Raw genomic sequence first — 22,763 nt, 5'->3', positions numbered from 1 at the left:
GATCGCCTCGTGCACACAGGTCAACGTACTTTTTGTGGGCAGCAGTTGAGTCAAAATGGAAGTGGGATCTCAAGGGCTCCCAGATGGCGTTCGTGGTAACCCACCTGCCAATGCAGAGAGAGTCAAGAGACACAGCTTCTTCAATCCCTGGGTCGGGAAGACACCCTGGAGCAGGGAGTTGCAACCCACTCCAGTGTTCTTGCCTGGGAGACCCCCTGGACAGAGGAGCCTGGCGGGCCACGCAGCCTGTGGGGTTGCAGAGTCGGACAGGACTGAGCACACACAGCAGTTCTGTAGGAAACGGGAACGCTCCGTGGATGCTTGAGCCATATTGAGAGAAGGATACGTTCTGCTTCAGGAAAGGAGACAGCCCTAACGGTTCATTTCTTGCACACACAGTCCTGCAGGGAGCATGAGAAGTCAGGTGGTAGATCAGATAGCCCCTTGGTTCTGCCCATGCAGACTTTACACGGTCTGATTATTTTTAATATTTTAGTTAATTTATTTGTCTGTGCTGGGACTTCACTGCTACGTGCGGGGGGCTTTCTCTGGTTTCACTGTGCGGGCTTCTCATTGCGGTGGTCTCTCCTGCTGCGGAGCTTGGACTGTGGGTCCAGGTTTCCACTCCCAGGCCCCAGAGCAGAGGCTGAACAGTTGTGGTGCACGGACTCAGTTGCTCCGAGGCAGGTGGGATCTTCCTGGACCAGGGATCGAATCTGTATCTTGCTATCTATCTACTGAGCCACTGGGGAAGCCCACGTTATGATTTTTGAGTAAGGGTCAGTTCTCTGCGTGTTATCAAAACCATCAGGGAAAAGAAACAAACATAGGGAATCTGAGGAAGGTTAGTATTCCACCTGTAGGGAACATTCTAGAGGTGAAGTGTGCTTCCCTGGTGGCTCAGCTGGTAAAGAAGCCACCTGCAATCTGGGAGACCTGGGTTCAATCCCTGGGTAGGGAAGACCCCCTGGAGAAGGGAGCAGCTACCCACTCCAGTATCCGGGCCTGGAGGATTCCATGGACTGTATAGTCCACGGGGCCGCAAAGATTCAGACACGACTGAGCAACTTGCACTCCGCATCACGTCACTAAAGGTGGGAGATTGGAATTTCAACTGCGGCCAAGTGCATCACAACTTTCCGGATGCAATTGGTCAGGGAGAAATTACGAAATAAGACATGTGACGATCTCACATTCACAAGTTACTCAAGTTGCCCCAGATCACACCAGTTCAGTGCAGTTCAGTTCAGTCGCTCAGTCGTGTCCGACTCTGTGCGACCCCATGGACTGCAGCACGCCAGGCTTCCCTGTCCATCACCGACTCCCAGAGTTTACCCAAACTCATAGCCATTGAGTCAGTGATGCCAGAATAAGGACAAAATTGGGAGTAGACGAACAGTTAAGGTCTGGCAGGGACACTTTATTCATGAAAGCCTGGAGACCCCTCTTTATGGGAATCCAAGGGTCCCCAGACGAACCCTACCAGCTCGGTGTCAACTCAAAGATTCTAAAGTGTCCCATGAGGAACTTCCAAGAAAAGTTTCCTGTAGGGAAAGAAAATGCACATTAGAAAAGAAGGGTTTTCTTGGAAGTCTTTTCTGTTAGGAAAGCAATCAGATGCTGATTCGCAAAAGTCAAACTAGGTACTCTTTTTCTGTATCCTGAATCAAAAGTTATTTTCCTAGAGAGTAAAAAGCATGGTTCCTAACTCACTCCTCTCAGAGGACTTTAAAACAGCTTTATTCTAAAGTCACTCTCGTGCTCCCAGGGAAATTCTAAAGCTGAGTTTCCTTCCTGCGATTGTCAGAAAATTGCATTAGGTGGGTATGAACCAGAAGTCGTGACAATCAGCTATTGTTTCTCCATAACTCTTAGATGTATATTTTAGCATGTTTTTTTTTCCCCCTGCATACATTGGTTTAAATATAGTTGTTTGTTCGAAAGGTGGTGGTAGCTTGAAGATGTAAATCACAGGCTTGTCACCTCTTGCATGGGAAGCGGTCGTTTCCTGCACACGCAGGGAAGGTCATTCTTTTCCTGACCCCTTGGTCCTGAATGGTGCTCCAGGTGTGTGTCACAGACAAATGTGATACAAAAAGCAGCTGGAGATTCAGGGAGGCGTGTACGCATCATATATGTCGCTTTGTACTCAGCTTGATGCATCTGTTGTATGGTCACTAAGTCGTGTCTGATCTTTTGCGACCCCACGGGCTGTAGCCCACCAGCCTTGTCTATCCATGGGATTCTCCAGGCAAGAATACTGCAGTGGGTTGCCGTTTCCTCCTCCAGGAGACCTTTCCGACCCAGGGATCGAACCCACATCTCCCGCATCGGCACGGGATTCTTTACCACTGAGGCACCAGGGGGGTCTTCAGCTTGATGCCTGCCAATGAGCAGATGTTTCATGAGGATATTAGGTTGTTCAACGGTCACTGCAGTTTCAGAGTCGTAGGACAGATCCAGTTGGGGGCGTCACAGCCATTGGGTGTCCCTCTTCAGAAAAGCAAGGCCGTGGCTTTGTGTGTCCAGTCCCCTTCCTGTGCTGTGCTCAGTCACTCACTTGTATCTGAGTCTTTGTGACCCCGTGGACTGTAGTCCGCCAGGCTCCTCTGTCCATGGGGTTCTCCAGGCAAGAACACTGGAGTGGGTAGCCTTTCCCTTCTCTGGGGGATCTTCCCAAACCAGGGATCAAACCCAAGTCTCCTGCCTTGCAGGCGGATTCTTTACCAGCTGAGCCACCAGGGAAGCCCAAGAATACTGCAGTGGGTAGCCTATCCCTTCTCCAGCAGATCTTCCTGACCCAGGAATTAAACCAGGGTCTCCTGCATTGCAGACGAATTCTTTACCAACTGACCTAGCAGGGAAGCCCAGATATATGATAAATCCTTAATAGATGATAAATAATGAAAAGGTGGTATCTGAGACAGATGATGGACAAATAAGTATATCAGTTCAGTTCAGTCACTCAGTCGTGTCCGACTCTTTGCGACCCCATGAATTGCAGCATGCCAGGCCTCCCTGTCCATCACAAACTCCTGGAGTTCACTCAGACTCACGTCCATCGAGTCAGTGATGCCATCCAGCCAGCTCATCCTCTGTCATCCCCTTCTCCTCCTATCCCCAATCCCTCCCAGTTCAGAGTCTTTTCCAATGAGTCAACTCTTTGCATGAGGTGGCCAAAGTACTGGAGTTTCAGCTTTAGCATCATTCCCTCCAGAGAAATCCAGGGCTGATCTCCTTCAGAATGGACTGGTTGGATCTCCTTGCAGTCCAAGGGACTCTCAAGAGTCTTCTCCAACACCACAGTTCAAAAGCATCAATTCTTTGGCGCTCAGCCTTCTTCACAGTCCAACTCTCACATCCATACATGACCACAGGGAAAACCATAGCCTTGACTAGACGGACCTTTGTTGGCAAAGTAATGTCTCTGCTTTTTAATATGCTATCTAGGTTGGTCATAACTTTCCTTTCAAGGAGTAAGCGTCTTTTAATTTCATGGCTGCAGTCACCATCTGCAGTGATTTTGGAGCCCCAAAAAATAAAGTCTAACACTGTTTCCACTGTTTCCCCATCTATCTGCCATGAAGTGATGGGACCGGATGCCATGATCTTCGTTTTCTGAATGTTGAGCTTTAAGCCAACTTTTTCACTCTCCTCTTTTACTTTCATCAAGAGGCTTTTTAGTTCCTGTTCACTTTCTGCGATAAGGGTGGTGTCATCTGCATATCTGAGGTTATTGATATTTCTCCCGGCAATCTTGATTCCAGCCTGTGTTTCTTCCAGTCCAGTGTTTCTCATGATGTACTCTGTTTATAAGTTAAATAAGCAAGGTGATAATATACAGCCTTGACATACTCCTTTTCCTATTTGGAACCAGTCTGTTGTTCCATGTCCAGTTCTAACTGTTGCTTCCTGACCTGCATACAGATTTCTCGAGACGCAGGTCAGGTGGTCTGGTATTCCCATCTCTTTTAGAATTTTCCACAGTTTATTGTGATCCACACAGTCAAAGGCTTTGGCAGAGTCAATAAAGCAGAAATAGATGTTTGTCTGGAACTCTCTTGCTTTTTCCATGATCCAGTGGATGTTGGCAATTTGATCTCTGGTTCCTCTGCCTTTTCTAAAACCAGATTGAACATTAGGAAGTTCACAGTTCACGTATTGCTGAAGCCTGGCTTGGAGAATTTTGAGCATGACTTTACTAGCGTGTGAGATGAGTCCAATAGATGATAGATATAGGTTGATGATAGATAAAATACAGACATACATGTCAGAATAGCTAAATAGAGAAACAGAAAGATAATGGAGATGATAAGCAGATAGATGATATTAATAGATAGGTACTGATGGATCGATGGATGAATAGGTAGATGAATACATGGGTATATGAACGGGTGGAGAAAGAGAGGTGAAGGATGGATAGATATACAGATACGTAGATATGGATGAATGGACAGATAGACAAATGGGTGAAAAACAGATTAATGGATGGATGAATGGATAGATTATATGGAGAGAGACAGCAGATCGGTAAATAGATCGAGGTAGCTAGGTAGACACTTAGATGATAGATAGCTATACATCACTTATCTATTATCCGTCCATCATATAAGTATGTATCTACCTACCCTGATCTATTTACCTATCTTCTCTCTCTGTCCATGTAATCTATCCATCCATCCATAGATACATAGACGTGATAGGTAGGTAAGCAGATAGAAAGACAGACACATAGATAGATGTCATGGGTAGGTAGATAGATACAGAGATGGATAGATGTCATGGGTAGGTAGGTAGATCCATAGATAGATGTGATAGGCAGGTAGGTAGATGGAAAGATAGATACAACAGGTAGGTAGGTAGATAGAACGATAGACATAGATAGATGTCATAGGTAGGTAGGTAGAAGGATGGATACATACATCACTTCAGTTCAGTTCAGTTGCTCAGTCGTGTCCAACTCTTTGTGACCCCATGGACTGCAGCACGCCAGGCCTCCCTGTCCATGACCAATTCCCAGAGCTTGCTCAAACTCATGTCCATCAAGATGGTGATGCCATCCAGCCATCTCATCCTCTGTTGTCCCCTTCTCCTCCCGCCTTCAATCTTTCCCAGCATCAGGGTCTTTTCCAATGAGTCAGCTCTTCGCATCAGGTGACCAAAGTATTGGAGTTTCAGCTTCAGCATCAGTCCTTCCAATGAATGTTCAGGACTGATCTCCTTTAGAATGGACTGGTTGGATCTCCTTGCAGTCCAAGGGACTCTCTGGAGTCTTCTCCAACACCACAGTTCAAAAGCATCAATTCTTCGGCGCTCAGCTTTCTTTATAGTTCAACTCTCACATCCATACATGACTACTGGAAAAACCATAGCTTTGACTAGATGAACCTTTGTTGTCAAAGTAATGTCTCTGCTTTTTAATATGCTGTCTAGGTTGGTCATAGCTTTCCTTCCAAAGAGTAAGCATCTTTTAATTTCATGGCTGCAGTCACCATCTGCAGTGATTTTTGAGCCCAAGAAAATGAAGTCTGTCACTGTTTCCATTGTTTCCCCATCTATTTCCCATGAAGTGATGGGACTGGATGCCATGATCTTAGTTTTCTGAATGTAGAGTTTTAAGCCAGGTTTTTCACTCTCCACTTTCACTTTCATCAAGAGGCTTTTTAGTTCCTCTTCACTTTCTGCCATAAGGGTGGTGTCATCTGCATATCTGAGGTTACTGATATTTCTCAAAGCAGTCTTGATTCCAGCTTGTGTTTCATCCAGCCTGGCATTTCTCATGATGTACTCTGCATATAAGTTAAACAAGCAGGGTGACAAGATACAGCCTTGACGTACTCCTTTCCTGATTTGGATCCAGTCTGTTGTTCCGTGTACATACATAAATAGATGTCATAGGTATGTAGGTAGAAAGATAGATACTTAGATAGGTGTGATAGGTAGGTACCTATGATAGGTAGATAGATGTCATAGGTAGGTAGGTGAATAGAAGGATAGATAGATAGATAGATATGACAGGTACGTAGGTAGATAGGTAAGTAATTAGATAAGTAAATAGATGTGATCAGTAGGTAGGTAGGTAGGTAGATATTGGTAGGTAGATAGATAAATTGATAGGCAGGTAGGTAGGTAGATAATGATAAGTAGGTACTTAGAACAATAGACATAGGTAGATAATAGGTATTTTCTAGGTCTCTCTCGTGTTGCTGTGTTAGTTCCTTTGGAGCCACGCATGCATATATACTGAAGCCATGCTCATTAAAATTTGAGATGTGAAAACACAAAGCTCATGCAAAGTGTCAGCAGGTCTGTTATACGTAGGGTTACGTTCGTCCAGACCTAAAAATCCAGCACATCATGGCAGCCGCAAAAGTGCCCCTGCGTTTCTCTCTGTGACGCCATCTCTTGCACCATTAATCTTTCAAATGTCAATTCCGGGAGCATCTTATTAGAGGGTCCCCTCCCACCGTGAACACAGCACAGCGCTCACACCCACGAGAGCAGCGGGTCAAAGCCTGACCGGGTCTAGGCAGGTGGGATTCATTACCGAACGTCACCCACCCCAGCACGCACACATTCGCTGGTCCTCTGGGCAAAAGCAAATGCTGAAGAATGAAAAAAACAGCCTACACATGTTCTTGGGAGCTTTCCCTTGCTCCTTGGGGCGGGGCAGAAACCCGCCCCAAACATGAGGGACACTCAGAGTCTCTGCAAAGCCTCCCTGCCAAGGCAGTAAAAAGGGAAGTGTTAGTCACTCGGTCGTGTCCGACTCTCTGCGACCCCGCCGTGGACTGTAGCCCACCAGACTCCTCTGTCCATGGGATTCTCCAGGCAAGAACACTGGAGTGGGTTGTCGTTCCCTCCTCCAGGGGATCTTCCCGACCCAGGGATTGAACCCAGGTCTTCTGCTTTGCAGGCTGCAGCCCACTTGTCTCCTGGTTCTTTGTCCCAGGCGGTGCCAGCCACGGGCCCCTTCTGCCACATCCGCCCTCTGGTTCTGACCTGGGTACTGCCTTTCACCTTAGTGTGTCTGGTTGCATGTGTGTGTTTCTGCATGCATTTATATGTGTGTGTGTACATGCTTTTGTGTGCACTGTAGACGTGCGTGTGTTTCTGCATGAATGCACGTCTGTGCATGTACTGCTGTGTCAGTGTAGGCATGCACGTGTCACGGCATGACTTCATCCGTGTATGTGTCCATGAACATATGTACCTTTACCTGTCTCTGTGTGTCCTCGAAAACAGTGCTGTGTCTTCTGAAGGAGAAACGTGGTGTGACATCCCTTCTACATGGAATCTAAAATGACATGATGCAAAGTAACTTACTTACGAAACAGAAATAGACTCACAGACTTAGAGAGTGAACTGGTGGTTGCTGGGGGAGGATGGGGAAGGGATACTCAGGGAGTCTGGGGTGGACATGGACACACTGCTGTATTTAACACGGAGAACCAGCAACGACCTGCTGGACAGCACAGGGAACTCTGCTCAGTGTCACGTGGCAGCCTGGGTGGAGGGGAGTTTGGGGGAGGATGGACACATGCATATGGATGACTTAGACCCCTGACTGTCCACCTGAAACCATCACAACATTGTTAATCAGCTCTACCCCAATACGAGATAAAACGTTTTCAAAAAGCAGTCTCCTTCTCACCTCCATTAATCCTGCATGCTTTTCCACTCCCCAGATGCCGCCGTTCCAGATAACAAGGCAAAGAATGAGCTCATTAAAACGTCCCTCGTTTGTGAAGCTCACAGCACATCTCACCAGCATTTGTTTTTAGACCATGAAAGGTTTATGTTAAAATAAATCCTGAGATACTCCACACCTTCAGACATATTTCCAAGACGAAAAAAAAAAAAAAAGTTTACCCGTATAAATGTCTGACAGATAAATGAAAACTTACTTCAGTGCCTAGAGATCGTATCTGAAACTTCAGGCAGTACACACATCCACAGCAGTGGGTGTCACCTATAAATATTATGAGATTCATATTGCCAACAGGTTTCTCTTCAGGGCATTAAGATGACATTGGATATCTCATGTGTACGCTGGTTAATCTCGTCTAAAATGAACGCTGTCTCATAAACACACACAGACATAGAGAGTGTGGAAGCCCAAATTCATCGCTTCTATCCACCATCCTCCTGTAGCTCACAGTGACCTCTGAGAAACATAAGGAACAGATTCTATGCCCTTCCAAATGTAACATATGGTTAAACTCAGGGCCAGGAGATCCATGGTGTGAAATGGAATATTTCCTGCCGTATCACTAAAGAAAGGGTGTCACAGTCATCAGAATTGATGCTTTTGAACTGTGGTGCTGGAGAAGACTCTTGAGAATCGCTTGGACTGCAAGGAGATCCAACCAGTCCATCCTAAAGAAGATCAGTCCCGAATATTCGTTGGAAGGACTGATGCTGAGGCTGAAACTCCAGTGCTTTGGCCACCTGATGCAAAGAATGGACTCATTGAAAAAGACCCTGATGCTGGGAAAGATTGAGGGCAGGAGGAGAAGGGGATGACAGAGGATGGGATGGTTGGATGGCATCACCGACTCAATGGACATGAGTTTGGGTAGACTCCGGGAGTTGGTGATGGACAGGGAGGCCTGGCGGGCTACAGTCCATGGGGTCGCACAGAGTCAGACACGACTGAGCGACTGAATTGAACTGAGTCGTTAGCTCTTGCAACCACTATGGATGGTGAGCCAGTGAACCCTGAGGAAGCTCAGGATTCGAAGACACAGGATACAGACCCCACGTAGCTGTGTGCTCAGTCGTGTCTGACTCTTGCAACCCCATGGACTGTAGCCCTCCAGGCTCCTTTGTCCATGGGATTCTCCAGGCAAGAACACTGGAGTGGGTTGCTGTTTCTTCCTCCAGCGGATCTTCCGGACCCAGGGACCAAACCTGCGTCTCTTGTGTCTCCTGCACTGGCAGCCGGACCCTTTACCACTGAGCCACCTGGAGGCTCCTCGGCAGCTGTGGTACAGATCGAAGCAATGATTTCAGCAAGCCTAGACCCTTACATCTTCCTGTAAACAGAAAGGCACTGCAATTCCCTAACTTGAGATATCTGATCTTCCTTCAGTTAAGAACAATCGTTTGATGTTCAGACTACCTGCCCTTTCTTGCAAAACTTCTGTATCATCTGATTCCTCCCCTTGCCTCCTTGGAGTAGTGCTCTCAGGGCCGTTTGAGATGCCGCCTCCCAGGCTTAAAGTCCTGAAAATTCCGGCCAAATGAAGCATAGCTCTCAACCCTTACATTGTGAATGTTTGTTAAGTCCTCAGTGGGTAGGTCTGTCCCACTGCTAACATAGCTTTGCATCAGGGCTTCCCTGCCGTCTCAGTCGGTAAGGAATCGGCCTGCCGTGCAGGAGACCCAGGTTCAGTTCCTGCGTTGGGAGGATCCCCTGCAGAAGGAAATGGCAACCCACTCCAGTGTTCTTGCCTGGAGAACCCCATGGACAGAGGAGCCTGGTGGGTTGCAGTCCATGGGGTCGCAAGAGTCGGACACGACTAAGCAACAAAACCAGCCCCTGGCAGAGGCAGATTTGGGGGGTAATGCAATTCAGATCCACGAGGAGCAGAAGGAAAAGATACATCACGGCGACCATTATTTTGCTTGTAGGTCCAAGTCACTTACGGCTACTACGCACAGATGTGTTAGAGCTCCCCGTGTCAGCTGCAGACTGACACTTGCCATCCATCTCTACAAAGACTAAATCAAGCATTGCTGCACCTGCCAACCTTCAACATCCCCTGAAAGGAGTTGAGGGTGGAGAGCAGGAATAGGGCATGTGCTCCTGGAAAAACTGGCATGAGAGGTTTTCAGGTAGTTAGATGTTTTTCAGGAGCTAATTTCATGAGCCCAATTCTTGTATCTCATCATATCTAGAAAAAACACTAAAATCCTTCGTGGTGATGACTCGTCCTTGTGATTAGCACAAATTGCAGAAGACCCACAAAAACTTTCTACAAAAATTGTTATTGCGTGAACTCCCCTTTAGCCAAAATCATATATGTATCGACCTTCCTCCCCTGCCTGTTTGGAGCGGTCTCAGAACTATGTGAGACGCTGTCTCAGCCCTCATTTTCCCCTCACACCTGATGGCGAAGAACCAACTCATTGGAGAAGACCCTGATGCTGGGAAAGATGGAAGGCAAGAGAAGAGGGTTGGCAGAGGATGAGATGGTTGGATGACATCACCAACTCAATAGACAAGAGTTTCCGCCAACTCTGGGAGGAAGTGAAGGACAGGGAAGCCTGGTGTGGGTCCATGGGGTGGCAAAGGGTCGGACACGAGGACGCCAACAGCAAAAACTTAACTTGCAACTCTCACCTTTTTTAAGTCTCGCCTCCCCCCCACCCCCCGCCCCGTCTCCAGAGAAACACAGCCCCTGAAAGTCACGAGGCAGGAATGAGTCCTTGCCTGGGACGGATGGTGCGGGCAGACAGCTCAGGTATCAGACACAGTAAGCTTGGAGATTTATCATGTTGGAGGTTTGCACTCCGCTCTGCGCCTCTGGGCAGACAGCTGCGCCCCAGCTCTTCCAGGGGAGGTGACGTAACTGGGTCTGGAAAAGGCAGGCAGAGCGCTGCTAAGTCTAAAGCCTGTGGTGTCTGCAGAAGGTTGGGAGGAGATCTTACACCCTTTATCAGTCTTATCTACTGCCTTTGTAGCCAAAAGCCCTCCCTGGGGGTGTTCACATGTCCTTGTAAAATCTCCAAATATCACCGGCCTGGGGGCGGGGGTGGGGGCGGGGAGGGGAAACATAGCCTGTCGGAAAATGTTGTTTTTGCAAAAGCATCCTCTTTTAAGATAACGTGTTGGAGCCACAAAGAGGGTCTCGCTGGCAGTCCAGACTTACTCATTTTCTCTGGAAAAAGAAAAAACTTGGAAAGATTAAAAAAAAAAAACACACTCAGACAAGTTTCCCAAACTGACACTGGGAGCATTTGTCACGCTTGGCCGATGGTAAGTGCAGTGGAAATATTGTTAGAAGGTCTCCTGTCGAGTCATTTCTCGGGGCCGGGGGCGGGCGGAATAAAGGAAGGGTCTACGGTGACCGCTTGTACATCGGCCAAAATCGGCGGGTCTTGTTGCGTCCCGGGGAGCGCTGTCTTCTTGGCAATGAGCTGTAGCACAGCTAAGGAAGGGGCAACTGTGCTTAGATGTCTGGGCAGTTGATCAGACCCGGGGATTCCTGGGGAGAGAGACGTCCAACCAGAGCTTACGTTTTCCACTCTGGGTGCGTGTTAAGCTCAGTTCAGTTCAGTCGCTCAGTCGAGTCTGACTCTTTGCAACCCCATGGACCTCAGCACACCAGGCCTCCCTGTCCATCACCAACTCCTGAAGCTTACTCAAACTCGTGTCCATTGAGTCAGTGATACCATCCAAGCATCTCATCCTCTGTCGCCCCCTTCTACTCCTGCCTTCAATCTTTCCCCAGCATCAGGGTCTTTTCCAGTAAGTCAGTTACTCACACATTCAGTTCAGTTCAGTTCAGTCAGCTTTCATTAAGAAAAAAGAAGAAGAAGGAGCGTTTTCAAAAACTTAATGATAATTTCCTGGCTATGACACTAATGCTAGGTATGCGTCAGTCACTCAGTCATGTCCGACTCTTTGCAACCCCCTGGACTGTATCCCGCCAGGCTCCTCTCTCCGTTGGGATTCTCCAGGCAAGAATACTGGAGTGGTAGGCATTCACTTCTCCAGGGGATCTTCCCGACCCAGGGATCAAACCGGAGTCTCCTGCATTGCAGGCAGATTCTTCACCAGCTGAGCCACAAGAGAAGCCCATACGATATATATTAAATAGTAGTAGTAATATATAAGCTATTTTGGTTCTGTGTCCGACTTATGTTTGTGCAAAGGTATATGAATGGCGATGAATCTGTGAAAGTGAAGTCGCTCAGTCGTGTCCGACTCTTTGTGACCCCCATGGACTGCAGCCTACCAGGCTCCTCCATCCATGGGATGTTCCAGGCAAGAGTACTGGAGTGGGTTGCCATTGCCTTCTCCGGTGGTCGCTAGAGCAATGCAGATAAAAAAGCACGGTGAGGTACCACTTCACACAAAACCGAACAGAAAAGAGTAGAAAATCAGAGTTGTCGATGAATACAGTACAGATGAACCTGCCTTCAAAGTAGAAATAGAGACACTCTACAGACGGAGAGAACAGACATACGGAGCCCAAGGGGGGAACGGGGTGGGTAGGGTACATTGGGGGATTGGAATGGACACATACACGCTATTGATGCTGTGGATAAATAGATGACTAATGAGAACCTACAGTCCAGCATACGGAGCTCTCCCCAATGCTGTGTGGCGACCTTGTGCTCACCTCAGTGGAAAGGAAATCCAAATGAGGCGATTTATGTATTCATGGAGGTGATTCACTTCGCTGTACGGCAGACACTAACCCAGCATGGTAAAGCAACTCTACTCCAATAAAATATATATTTTTTAAAAAACGAGGAGTGAGGGGCAAATTCAGAGACTAGCCCTGACGTATACACATGACCGTGTGTGAAATAGATGGCGAGTGGGAAGCTGCTTCCCAGCCCAGGGAGCTAGAGGGGTGGGTGCGGGGGTGGGAGGAAAGCTCAAGAGCCAGGGGATGTATGTACAGTCACAGCTGATTCGTGTTGCTGTCGAGCTGCAGATAACGCAACGTTGTAAAGCCATTATCCTCCAATTAAAAAAGAAGTATCGAATATTTATGCATCTATATGGACTCCAAGAGCCAGGTGTGGGCAGGGCTGGGCTCTCTCCTGGGCATGTAGACGGCCGTCTGCTGCCTGAGGCCTCAACGTGCTTGTTCCTACGTGTGTCTGTTTCCTCACCTCTTATAAGGACCCCAGGCCTATGGGGTCAGGACCCACCCCTGTGACCTCATTTGACCTTAATCCCCTCCCCCGCCCCCCCATTTAAAGACCCCCATCTCTAAATACAGTCACATCCTTAGGTCCCGGCGGGGGGGGGGGCGGGAATCAGAATTTCAACCCAGGAATTTGGCGCAAAACCTCAGTTCAACCCACCCGTCTCCGTGGGGAGTTTGGGTTTGTACAGACCCACTGAAGTCAGCACTTTTTCAGTTCTCGTCTCCCGTCAAAGAATGCAACCCTCCCCTCTGGTAATCGTTCCGGGGGCCGGAGAAGAATGTGCTTGACGCTTGCCAAAGGAAGCCGAAACCGTGCTCGTGGGTTTTTTCATCCTTTGCATGTCCCTCCCGAGAGCATGTCCTTGAGTCTCCCGGGGGTCCTGGGAAAGAGAGGGACAGAGGGGAAAGTTGGGGTCAGGGCAGGTCTCACTCGCTCGTCCTGGCTCAGGGGTGCGTCTCTTCCTGTGGTTATCGTCCTATCGAGAGACTTCACCTAGCATCTCCTGTCCTAGGCTTTGAGGGACTTGGGGACTCGTTGTCATTTCACACCAGTAGCTCATTCGTAAGACAGAACCTATTGGCAGGGAAGCCATGGAGATGCAGACATAGGGAACGGACTTGCGGACCCAGAGGGGGAAGGGGAGGGCAAGATGAATTAGACAGAGAGCCGAGTGCAAACATACATATCACGACATGTAAAACAGGTGGCCAGGGGGCATTTAGAGCTTCCCTGGTGGCTCAGACGATGAAGCATCTGCCTGCAATGCAGGAGACCCGGGTTTGATGCGCTGGTCTTTTTTTGTTGTTGTTTTTTAAGAGTTGGTTTCTTTTTATTCTGCAATAACTATGCCAACTTTCCTTAATATGGAAGCTGACCAGTCAAGAATCTTAAGCCGACCACTTAAGAATCCAAGTGGACTGTAAAGCTGATATCCGTACTCAAACCTGTAGCTTGCTTTTACTTACAAAACTGTTAGAATTTCTTTTCCTAAAATGTTCACGGCAGAGGTACTCATTTCGCTTCTAGTTACTGCCGGGGTTCCTGGGATTTGTGTGAGGAACGGACCCAGTGGGTATCACCAACCCAACACGGAGATCTGGAATTGGGATCGAACGTGGCTTATGGCCACGCCTTGCAAAGTGCTGAAAGCTCAACCTAGAACCTTACAGAAAGCTAAAATCATGACTGCCGGAGTGGGTCACATTATAAACCACGGTTCCTACTCCCTCCTCGCCCAACACCAATTAGCCTTCTTGTGAAGACAGTGTAAGAAATGGTTTTCAACCCAAGAGACAGCAATGTAGGCGTCCTAAACAGGGAGGAAACCTCAAGGTCTGGTTTTGACGGGGTAATAGGGAACGAGTCCCAAGTTACACAAGACTCCAAAAACTCGGGAAGAAGCTGACCTGAAAGGGAAGAAGCTATGTAGCTGTTATTTTGTGGTTGTTGCTAAGTTGTATCCAACTCTTTGTGACCCCACAGACCGGAGCCCACCAGGCTCCTCCTCCATCTATGGGATTTCTCCGGGCAAGAATACTGGAGTGGGTTGCCATTTCCTTCTCCAGATACCTGGGCCTTTGACCGTCCCTTTTTCTCATGAAACACGACCCAGGTTTTACTCTGAAATAAGCCGATGTGTAAGATTTCCACTTAGCGTCATGAAGTGCATGGTTCGTTAAGTCTGTACTTGACCGTATAGGAATAGAGATTATTATACATTCTCATTCTACTTTGGGAAAAGGTACAATTGTTTTTACATGCTGTGTGCTGCGCTAAGTCGCCTCCGTCACGTCTGACTCTCTGTGACCCTGTGGACTGTAGCCCACCAGGCTCCTCTGTTTGTGGGATTCTCCAGGCAAGGATCCTGGAGTGGGTTGCCATGCCCTCCTCCTCCACGGGATCTTCCCAACCCAGGGATCAAACCCAGGTCTCATGTCTCCTGCTGCCTGCTTTGGCAGGCGGGTTCCTTAGCAGTACAAGTGAAGTTGCTCAGTCATGTCCGACTCTTTGCGACCCCATGGACTGCAGCACACCAGGCTTCCCTGTCCTTCACCCTCTCCCAGAATGTGCTCAAACACGATCTGACCAGCTCAACCTCTGTCGTCCCCTTGTCCTTCTGCCTTCGATCTTTTCCAGCATCAGGGTCTTCTCCAAGCAGTCGACTCTTTGCATCAGGTGGCCAAAGTGTTGCGGCTTCAGCTTCATCATCAGTCCTTCCAAGGAATGTTCAGGGTAGATTTCCTTTAGAATCAACTGGTTTGATTTCCTTGCAGTCCAAGGGACTCTTATGTATTTTGTACAGAATGCAATAAGTTCAGAAATACATCGCAGACACAGGCCAGAATAGGAAGCATAGAAAGTAACAGAATTTGTATATCCATCTTACCAAATTCATCTGGACATCACCTCAGAGGAAACGGTAATGAAAGATGGCACGTTTTGGGTCTTAACCTCCAGCATCAAAATCCCTCCATTTATAAAATCTATACACTGCATGCCTAGGAATGAGGTGTTTTCTCCAAGAAATGACTCTTTTTATTACCATAACCCGTATATACATTTGTCCTGATTCTTACAAATACTTTTAAATAGGAAAAACAACTTCTGTTTATACTTGAGAACATTTTTTTAAAAATAATGATTTTAGCAGATACGGATTGCCTAGAATAGCTTATTTATTTACAGTATCGGGAAAGGATTTCAATGGAAATTGCAAAATAGGATTTTGTTCTAAACACAGTATTTGGTGCTTGTGGTATGAAAGCTTCTGTCACTGAAGGTATTTTATGAAAGTTTCAGGGGTAAATTGAACAGCAATCCATTTTGCTATCCTTTTAACGTCTCTGAGAGTCCCTTGGACTGCAAGGAGATCCAACCAATCCATCCTAAAGGAGATCAGTCCTGGGTGTTCATTGGAAGGACTAATGCTGAAGCTGAGTCTCCAAGACTTTGGCCACCTGATGCAAAGAGCTGACTCATATCAAAAGACCCTGATGCTGGGAAACACTGAAGGCTGGAAGAGAAGGGGACGACAGAGGATGAGATGGTTGGATGGCATCACTGACTCAATGGACATGAGTTTGTGCAGTCTCTGGGAGCTGGGAGTTTGTGCAGTCTCTGGGAGTTGGTGATGGACAGGGAGGCCTGGCGTGCTGCAGTCCACGGGGTCGCAAAGAGTCGGACACGACTGATCGACTGAACTGAACGGAACACCTCTTCATTTTACTGTTTAATGTTTTTGCAGTCACTCTGTGAGGCAAATAAGCCCATGACAGGCATGCAAAATGTGAAACTTGCTTGAGACTAATGTAAGTCGTCTACCTACAAAGGAATTCCATTCCAAGAGCACGTTCCTAAGTCCACTTCGTAAGTGCAACAGAGTTGCCTGGGTACCCAAAGTAATAGGAGACGGAGGGCAATCTGTGACGTCACTCATTCCTGACTTTGAGGAAGTGCACCTTTGAATCTTTGAAAGTTTGCAACTTGAAAGTTCATCTGTAGGGGACTTACTGTATTTCAGACTTGAGTCTTGGGCTTGGCATTAGAACATAGCTGTCCATCTTCTTCTAGAGAAGACTCTTGAGAGTGCCTTGGACTGCAAGGAGATCCAACCTGTCCGTCCTAAACAATATCAGTCCTGAATGTTCATGGGAAGGACTGATGCTGAAGCTGAAGCTCCAATACTTTGGCCACCTGATGCAAAGAACTGACTCATTGGAAAAGACCCTGATGCTGGGAAAGATTGAGGGCAGGAGAAGAAGGGGACGACAGAGGATGAGATGATTGGATGGCATCACCGACTCAATGGACATGACTTTGAACAAACTCAGGGAGACAGTGAAGGACAGGGAAGCCTGGCGTGCTGCAGTCCACAGGGTCACAAAGATACAGTCAGATACGACTTAGCCATTGAACAACAGCAACAATACCTCCCGGATCAGAACATAAGCTCTGTGTGTATTTGAAGGTGATGTAGGAGAAATGACATCTGTGAAAGCTTTGAATTGAAGGCAGTAAACAGCAACTTATTTCCCCACAGTAATAAAAAAAAATAATAATACTTCCCAAAAGATAAAAGTTAAAAACTATATGGCAAATCTTTTTTTTTTTTTACATGACAGTGATTATCATTGTAGCTTTATCTAGATATCTTCAGTGCTCTTAAAGACATTTATTAAAACCAAAGGAATCTCTGTTTCCATTCACATGCCCTGAAGGCCGAATTCCTACGTGTCCCTGACAAGCAGAGCTTAACACGGGATATTTCTGTAGCTTTTCCGTCATTGGCACAGAGGCCTCCTGACAGGATACCATGCAGGACTAATTGGTGCCCTATATAGCAGGGCAAAGCTCGTTTCCTATCCACACAGGACGTGTGAAAACTGGAACCTCTGAGACTCCGTGTCAGTGAGCAATTTGAGCAGAACACCCGTGGTTCCATCTTCTCACCAGCTGCAAAGCAGGCTTTAACGTTCCATGAAACACAGAATCGGGTCCTGTGCAGAGACCTGGATGGACCTAGCGTCTGTCACACAGAGTGAAGTCAGCCAGACGGAGAAAAACAAGTACCGTATATTAATGCATATATGTGCAAGCGAAAAAAAAAAACAGGTACCGATGATCTTATTTGCAAAGCAGAAATAGAGACACAGAGAAGAAAGGTATGAGGGGGTGGGATGAATTGGGAGATTGAGACGGAACATATCTACACGATTGATACTCTGTATAAAATAGAAAACTAACCAAAACCTACTGCACAGCCCAGAGAACTCTATACTCACTGCTCTGTGGTGACCTAAATGGGAAGGAAATCCAGAAAAGAGAGGATATGGACACGTAGCTGATTCGCTCTGCTGTACAGCGGAAACTGACAGAATGCCCCAAAGCAACCTTGCGTGCATGTGTGCCAAGTCGCCAAGTCAGGACCCACTCTTGGCGACCCTGTGGACTGTAGCCGGCCAGGCTCCTCTGTCCATGGGGATGCTCCAGGCAAGCATACTGGAGTGGGTTGCCATGCCCTCCTCCAGGGGATCTTCCCCCAACCCAGGGATCGAACCTGCCAGACCCATAAGACGTGTCTCTTACATCTCCTGCCTTGGCAGATGGGTTCTTTACCTGCGAAGCCCAAGGCAGTTAGTTATACTCCAGTGAAAATTTTTTTAAAAAAATTAACTTCCATGGACAAAACGGCTCCTCTTTCTAACCTGACACCACCTGGCTTCATCAGTTCCGCGTCACATCCACCCACAGAGAACACCAAAATGTAGCATTGCAGAAACCCATCTAAACTGTGTATGCAAAAAAAAAAAAAAATGTTCTCAGTTTTAAGGTAGCAGTCTGACCAGGGCTTTTTAAAGATTATGCAGCGGAAATAATATTCCTATTTTGTGAAATGCCATCAAACCATTATGAGTGTTTATTATGTGCTGAAAGCTCCGTTAAACGCTTGGCCCTGGGCTTCCCGGTGGCTCAGTGGTAAAGAATCCACCTGCCAATGCAGGAGATGTGGGTTTGGTCCCTGGGTGAGGAAGATCCCTTGCAGGAGGCCAGGGCAACCGGCTCCGGTATTCTTGCCAGGAGAATTCCATGGACAGGGGAGCCTGGCAGGCTACAGTCCATGGGGTTGCAAAGGTTTGGTCTGAGCATGCACACACCCACACACATTTATAGCTACTCCAGGAAGAACTTTTGTTATTATCCCCATTTGAGGAAGATTTGGCCTTGTCATGGCGATTTGAGTCGACAACTACACCATCCATCGGTCCATCACTTGGGGTCCACCATGAATTCCATCTGATGGGTTTGCTTGTTTAGAACAAGAAAGAGCAAGGTCCATACTTGAATGGGGATGAGTGAACGCCCAGCTCCCGTGAGTCTCACGGGGTTCATTGTCTCAGTGCCGTGGGTGATAGCTCTCTGGACACACATTTCAGATTTGGGGAATGACCCAGGAATTGGTTTCTACCAGGCTGATTCTGGGCTTCCCTTGTGGGCTCAGCCGGTAAAGAATCCTCCTGCAATGCGGGAGACCTGGGTTGGCTCCCTGGGTTGGGAACATCCCCTGCAGGAGGGAAAGGCTACCCACTCCAGTATCCTGGCCTGGAGAATCCCGTGGACTGTACAGTCCATGGCTCATCTCTGCCAACACAAACACACTTTCTGGTCTAGCTGAGACTCAGCTACTTCATACTAGTAAGAAAAATTTAGCGAGATGAAACATTTAATAGCACTTCATTAAGATTATACCATGTGAAGCCACTTGGCTTCCGAACACTTAGCTGTTGTCATGACCTCGGGTCTATTTACTGATGAAATAGAATTAAACCAGGCTGCTTTTTTTTTTTTTTTTTCTCTCTTCCTGGATTAAAAAGACTGTAAAAGAAACTTTTTATCTAAGAGTTAGACTTGTCAAAAGGCATGTGCATTCGTTTACCGCGAACGGAATCCAAATGCTGAATTTTCATCTTCCCCATCCTATTTTTTTTTTTTTTTCCAGCTCTTGGCTTGGTCTCACCTGTTTTTCCTTTTGGTTCCGAAGGCATGTCCAAAAACCACTCCCAGAAAACAATTTAACGAGTTTTCTCTTCCTAAAGTATTTTCATAATCTATCATGTCAGTGTGCCTTCTTCTTAAATTTATATATTTCCACAAAGGAAAAAAAATATATATGTATATGATCTTACTGGCACACGAAGTGACACTTATAGTCATGATCGTAATAAAGTACATCTACCCCAAATGCCAGAGGAATGAAGAAAACAGATTCTTGTGTCTCCGGTAACCTTAGAAATGCGTTCAGTTATTTTTATGGCTTCTCTGGGCCAGCCGAGCACGCAAATGGTATTCAGGTTGGGTCGTTAGGATGCTAATGTTTTGTGAAGTTTGTAAAAACTCATGCCTGCTACCCCTCAGTTGTCTTGGATGTGTGTGCGTGACAAGTGGTTTCAGTCGTGTCTTAACTCTTTGCGACCCTACGGGCGGTAGCCCGCCAGGCTCTTCTGTCCATACGATTCTCCAGGCAAGAATGCCGGAGTGGGTTGTCATGCCTGCCACCCCTGTGTAGTCTTTGATTTCATGAACCCCAAATCATCTTTCCCTTGATGTCCCTCAGCTCTTCCTTTTCTGGGGTCACACCTAGGATGCTTTTGAACTGTGGTGTTGGAGAAGACTCTTGAGAGTCCCTTGGACTGCAAGGAGATCCAACCAGTGCATCCTAAAGGAAGTCAGTCCTGAGTGTTCATTGGAAGGACAGATGCTGAAGCTGAAGCTCCAATCCTTTGGCCACCTGATGCAAATAACTGACTCATTTGAAAAGACCTCAATGCTGGGAAAGATAGAAGGCAGGAGAAGAAGGGGACGACAGAGGATGAGATGGTTGGAGGGCATCACTGACTCAATGGACATGAGTTTGGGCAAGCTCCAGGAGCTGGTGATGGACGAAGCCTGGCATGCTGCAGTTCTTTGGGTCGCAAGGAGTCAGATACAACGTAGCAACCGAAAAATAACAACAAATGGCAAATCAGAAGAGTCTTGGCAAAAGTGACCTGGTAGAGTCACTGATCCTAAATTATAGCCTAAACTAAATCTCAAGGGACTGTTTAAAGTTGGCAAGCCACTTAAGCACTCTGTCTTTATCATCATATTGAAAATGGAATTAGTTAGCAATGCTATGCACTCGGTGAGCTTCCCTGATAGCTCAGCTGGTAAAGAATCTGCCTGCAGTATAGGAGACCCCGGTTCGATTCCTGGGTCGGGAACATCCCCTGCAGGAGGGAAAGGCTACCCACTCCAGTATTCTAGGGCTTCCCTGGTGGCTCAGCTGGTAAAGAGTCTGCCTGCAATGTGGGAGACCTGGGTTGGCTCCCTGGGTTGGGAACATCCCCTGCAGGAGGGAAAGGCTACCCACTCCAGTATTCTGGTCTGGATAATTCCATGGACTGTATAGTCCGTGGGGTTGCAAAGAGTCGGACACAAGTGAGCGACTTCAGTTTCATGCACTCAAAACATAGTTACACTTTCTTTTAAGACTGGACTCTTGAATTAGTGGCAATATTTGGGTTAAATTAAGGTTTAAAAAATAAAAGAATTGTCTTCCGAAATGTGGATTGGGTGAGAGGCAAATACACGTATTTCTATGTATACTTCCCTAGCAATAATTTGTTCAACGGCCAGAGAATTCATTTTTTTCCAGATTTCTTAACCCTGTTAGACAGGAACTCCAAGAAACAGAGCAAGTCCATGTGCGTTTTCATTCTTAAGGGATGTTAGCCTTTTGAAAACCATTACCCGAGCGTGGAGGAAGCAGAATTAATCTCTCCCGGAAAAAACAGGGGTATCTGCCATGAGGCGTTTTTCATCAGTCGCCTGTCTTTTACGGCTGTTCTTCATTTTCTTAGAATTTACTGAGCACTGAAGTGACTTTTACTTCAAGATCATAAAATACAAGACAAAATCGAGACCCCCCGTTTTCACCAGTTTACAGGCATTTGCACATAAGCTCGTCAAGAAAGTGTCTTTTGGTGAGTGTGAAGAGTTGGACACGACTTAACAACTTAACAACAGTGAGTTCGTTGCCAACCTCAAATCGAGATATATTCTGGAGGGCTGAACGGCCCTGAAGGCTGAATCCAGGAGTAACTCTAAAGATAAAAATAAAATTGCTAACTAGAGACGTTGTATTTATCCCAGCGGATATTTCTACCAATGTGTTTGTGTGTGTGTGTGTGTGTGTGTGTGTATCTGGTGTCTGAGTCTGGGAAATTAATGGGGCGACTTTGGGGTGGTCAAATAGTTAAGAATCCATGCTTCTAGGCAGGGGACACAGGTTTGATCCGTGGTTGGAGAACTAAAAGCCCCACGCGCGTGTGTGTGTGTGTGTGTGTGCGCGCGCACATGCTCAGTCATGTCTGAATATTTTGTGACCGCATGGACTATAGCCCATCAGGCGCCTCTGTCCATGGGATTCTCCAGGCACGATTAGTGAAGTGGGTTGCCATGCCCTTCTCCAGGGGATCTTCCCAACCCAGGGATCAAAACTGCATCTCCTGCATTGGCAGGCGGATTCTTTTTTTTTACCACTCAACCACCAGGGAAGTCAAGATTCCCTTGGTGCAGCCAAAAAAAATTTTTTTTTAAATAAATGGGTCAAGGACCATAATGTTTATAGAGAAGAAGGTTTCTGTGGGCTGAATTCTGTCCCCTGCAAAATCCTTACGTTGAAGCTCTGACCCTCGGGACCTGAGAACGAAACCGTATTAAGAGATGACAGTCTTCGAAGCGGGGATGAAGGTAAAATGAGGTCACCGGGGTGGGCCCTGATCCCATAGGACTGGGGTCCTTATAAGCAGAGTACCTAGAGTCTCTGCTGCACAGCAAGAGAAACCACAGCAATGGTAAGCCTGCCCACCCCAACTAGAGCATAGCTCCTGCGCGCCGGGACTAGAGAAAAGCCCGCAGCAACGAAGACTCAACACAGGGAAAAAAAAAAAATCTTGCATGGAAAGAGACTGGAAATTATCTGTTTAAGGAACAAAAATTTCCCCAGAAAAATAATTGCAATTTGTTGCCAAGGTAAATACAGTTCTTAAAACCTGGAGACGGATAACATCGGCAGGTACTCCTTTTTGCCCTGAATGCATTCGTTCATTGATTTGCATTGATTGAACTCTCATATTAATTAATGTATGGGCACCACCCGCCAAATGTGTTCTTTACTCCCAAAGAGACTGTCGAGAAAAATTCACGATCACGACAAATGGCTGGGAAGCGAACAAAGCTTGTCCCACCTTGAAAGGACGCCCTGTGTGAGCAGGTGATTGATTTTAATGGGTGGTCGTGTCAGTGAAAAAGAAAATCCCTCTGTGACAAAG

The sequence above is a fragment of the Bos mutus genome, chromosome X, assembly GCF_027580195.1.
Source record: "Bos mutus isolate GX-2022 chromosome X, NWIPB_WYAK_1.1, whole genome shotgun sequence".
Classification (NCBI taxonomy): domain Eukaryota; kingdom Metazoa; phylum Chordata; class Mammalia; order Artiodactyla; family Bovidae; genus Bos; species Bos mutus.
Note: the sequence above shows the minus strand (reverse complement) of the source record.